The sequence below is a fragment of the Artemia sp. Qi Xiang Cuo genome, chromosome 5 (genome assembly GCF_049724085.1).
Source record: "Artemia sp. Qi Xiang Cuo chromosome 5, ASM4972408v1, whole genome shotgun sequence".
Lineage (NCBI taxonomy): Eukaryota > Metazoa > Arthropoda > Branchiopoda > Anostraca > Artemiidae > Artemia > Artemia sp. Qi Xiang Cuo.
In genome coordinates this window covers 73398460-73402898 of record NC_142798.1, presented here as the reverse complement: position 1 = coordinate 73402898, position 4439 = coordinate 73398460, and positions in this window count along the sequence as shown.

Here is a 4439-nt window from a genome sequence, read left to right as displayed (position 1 = left end):
AGAACGACCCCCTCCCCCGGCCCCTCCGCCCTCCAAAGGTCTGATTTTTCAAAGCTCATTTTGAATTTCCTTCGTTGAAATGCAAGAGTTGGAATGTTTCAGTAGTGTTTGGTTGTGGTTTACCTTGTCACAGTTACATTTTCTTTATTTTTAAAAGTTCATTTTGAATTTCTTTCGTTGAAATGCAAGAGTTGGATTATTTCAGTAGTGTTTGGTTGTGGTTTACCTTGTCACAGTTACATTTTCTTGATTTTTCAAAGTTCATTTTGAATTTCTTTCATTGAAATGCAAGAGTTGGAATATTTCAGTTGTGTTTGGTTTACCTTTTCAAAGTAAATTTTCTTGATTTTTCAAAGTTCATTTTGAATTTCTGTCGTTGAAATGCCAGACTTGGAATTTTTCAGTTGTGTTTGGTTGTTGTTTACCTTGTCACATTTACATTTTCTTGATTTTTCAAATTTCATTTTTAATTTCTTTCGTTGAAATGCAAGAGTTGGAATATTTCAGTTGTGTTTCGTTGTGGTTTACCTTGTCACAGTTACATTTTCTTGATTTTTCAAAGTTCATTTTGAATTTCTTTCGTTGCAATGCAAGAGTTGGAATATTTCAGTAGTGTTTGGTTGTGGTTTACCTTGTCACAGTTACATTTTCTTGATTTTTCAAAGTTCATTTTGAATTTCTTTCGTTGAAATGCAAGAGTTGGAATATTTCAGTAGTGTTTGATTGTGGTTTACCGTGTCACAGTTACATTTTCCTGATTTTTCAAAGTTCATTTTGAATTTCTTTCGTTGAAATGCAAGAGTTGGAATATTTCAGTAGTGTTTGGTTGTGGTTTACCTTGTCACAGTTAAATTTTCGTGATTTTTCAAAGTTTATTTTGAATTTTTTTCGTTGAAATGTAAGAGTTGGAATATTTCAGTAGTGTTTGGTTGTGGTTTACATTGTCACAGCTAAATTTTCTTAATTTTTAATAGTTTATTTTTAATTTATTTCGTTGAAATGCAAGAGATGGAATATTTCAGTAGTGTTTGGTTGTGTTTCACCTTGTCACAGTTACATTATCTTGATTTTTCAAAGTTCATTTTGAATTTATTTGTTTTAAATCTAGAGTTGATATATTTAAGGAGTGTTTGGTTGTGTTTAACCTTGTCACAGTTACATTCTCTTGATTTTTCAAATTTAATTTTGAATTTCTTTCGTTGAAATGCAAGAGTTGGAATATTTCAGTAGTGTTTGGTTGTGGTTTACCATGTCACAGTTACATTCGCTTAATTTTTCAAAGTTCATTTTGAATTTCTTTCATTGAAATGCAAGATTTGGAATATTTCAGTGGTGTTTGGTTATGGTTTACCTTGTCACAGTTACATTTTCTTGATTTTTCAAAGTTCATTTTGAATTTCTTTCGTTGAAATGCAAGAGTTGGAATATTTCAGTAGTGTTTAGTAGTAGTTTACCCTGTCACAGTTACATTTTCTTGAATTTTCAAAGTTCATTTTGAATTTCTATCGTTGACATGCAAGAGTTGGAATATTTCAGTAGTGTTTGGTTGTGGTTTACCTTGTCACAGTTACATTTTCATGATTTTTCAAAGTTCATTTTGAATTTCTTTCATTGAAATGCAAGAGTTGGAATATTTCAGTTGTGTTTGGTTGTGGTTTACCTTGTCACAGTTACATTTTCCTGATTTTTCAAAGTTCATTTTCAATTTCTTTCCTTGAAATGCAAGAGCTGGAAAATTTCAGTAGTGTTTGGTTTTGGTTTACCTTGTCACAGTTACATTTTCTTGATTTTTCAAAGTTCATTTTGAATTTCTTTCGTTGAAATGCAAGAGTTGGAATATTTCAGTAGTGTTTGGATGTGGTTTACCTTGTCACAGTTACATTTTCTTCATTTTTCAAAGTTCATTTTGAATTTCTTTCATTGAAATGCAAGAGTTGGAATATTTCAGTGGTGTTTGGTTTACCTTGTCACAGTACATTTTCTTGATTTTTCAAATGTCATTTTGAATTTCTGTCGTTGAAATGCAAGACTTGGAATATTTCAGTTGTGTTTGGTTGTTGTTTACCTTGTCACAGTTACATTTTCTTGATTTTTCAAAGTTCATTTTGAATTTCTTTCGTTGAAATGCAAGAGTTGGAATATTTCAGTAGTGTTTGGTTGTGGTTTACCTAGTCACATTTACAATTTCTTGAAAATTCAAAGTTCATTTTGTATTTCTTTCGATGATCTGCAATTGTTGTTATTTTTCAGTAGTGTTTGTTTGTGGTTTACCTTGTCACAGTTACATTTTCTTGATTTTTCAAAGTTCATTTTGAATTTCTTTCGTTGAAATGCAAGAGTTGGAATATTTCAGTAGTGTTTGATTGTGGTTTACCGTGTCACAGTTACATTTTCCTGATTTTTCAAAGTTCATTTTGAATTTCTTTCGTTGAAATGCAAGAGTTGTAATATTTCAGTAGTGTTTGGTTGTGGTTTACCTTGTCACAGTTACATTTTCCTGATTTTTCAAAGTTTATTTTGAATTTTATTCGTTGAAATGCAAGAGTTGGAATATTTCAATAGTGTTTGGTTGTGGTTTACCTTGTCACAGTTACATTTTCTTGATTTTTCAAAGTTCATTTTGAATTTCTTTCGTTGAAATGCAAGAGTTGGAATATTTCAGTAGTGTTTGGTTGTGGTTCACCTTGTCACAGTTACATTTTCTTGATTTTTCAAAGTTCATTTTGAATTTATTTCGTTGTAATTCTAGAGTTGAAATATTTCAGTAGTGTTTGGTTGTGGTTCACCTTGTCACAGTTACATTATCTTGATTTTTCAAAGTTAATTTTGAATTTATTTCATTGAAATGCAAGAGTTGGAATATTTCAATAGTGTTTGGTTGTGGTTTACCATGTCACAGTTACATTCGCTTAATTTTTCAAAGTTCATTTTGAATTTCTTTCATTGAAATGCAAGAGTTGGAATATTTCAGTAGTGTTTGGTTATGGTTTACCTTGTCACAGTTACATTTTCTTGATTTTTCAAAGTTCATTTTGAATTTCTTTCGTTGAAATGCAAGAGTGGGAATATTTCAGTAGTGTTTGGTTGTAGTTTACCCTGTCACAGTTACATTTTCTTAAATTTTCAAAGTTCATTTTGAATTTCTTTCGTTGAAATGCAAGAGTTGGAATATTTCAGTAGTGTTTGGTTGTGGTTTACCTTGTCACAGTTACATTTTCCTGATTTTTCAAAGTTCATTTTGAATTTCTTTCATTGAAATGCAAGAGTTGGAATATTTCAGTAGTGTTTGGTTGTGGTTTACCTTGTCACAGTTACATTTTCTTGATTTTTCAAAGTTCATTTTGAATTTCATTCGTTGAAATGCAAGAGTTGGAATATTTCTGTAGTGTTCGGTTGGGGTTTACCTTGTTACAGTTACATTTTCTTGATTTTTTAAAGTTCATTTTGAATTTCTTTCGTTGAAATGCAAGAGTTGGAATATTTCAGTAGTGTTTGGTTGTGGTTTACCTTGTCACAGTTACATTTTCTTGATTTTTCAAAGTTCATTTTGAATTTCTTTCGTTGTAATGCAAGAGTTGGAATATTTCAGTTGTGTTTCGTTGTGGTTTACCATGTCACAGTTACATTTTCTTGATTTTTCAAAGTTCATTTTGAATTTCTTTCGTTGAAATGCAAGAGTTGGAATATTTCAGTAGTGTCTGGTTGTGGTTTACCTTATCACAGTTACATTTTCTTGATTTTTCAAAGTTCATTTTGAATTTCTTTCGTTGAAATGCAAGAGTTGGAATATTTCAGTAGTGTTTGGTTGTGGTTCACATTGTCAAAGTTACATTTTCTTGATTTTTTAAAGTTCATTTTGAATTTCTTTCGTTGAAATGCAAGAGTTGAAATATTACAGTAGTGTTTGGTAGTGGTTTACCTTGTCACATTTACATTTTATTTATTTTACAGAGTTCATTTGAATTTATATCGTTGAAATGCAAGAGTTGGAATATTTCAGTTGTGTTTTGTTTTGGTCTACATTCTCACTGTTAAATTTTCTTGACTTTTCAAAGTTCAGTTTGAATTTCTTTCTTTGAAATGCCAGAGTTGGAATATTTCAGTAGTGTTTGGCTGTGGTTTACCTTGTCACAGTTACATTTTCTTGATTTTTCAAAGTTCATTTTGTATTTCTTTCTTTGAAATGCAAGAGTTGGTATATTTCAGTAGTGTTTGGTTGTGGTTTACCTTGTCACAGTTACATTTTCTTGATTTTTCAAAGTTCATTTTGAATTTCTTTCGTTGAAATGCTAGAGTTGGAATATTTCAGTAGTGTTTGGGTGTGGTTTACCTTGTCACAGTTACATTTTCTTGATTTTTCAAAGTTCATTTTGAATTTCTTTCGTTGAGATGCAAGAGTTGGAATATTTCAACAGTGTTTGGTTGTGGTTTACCTTGTC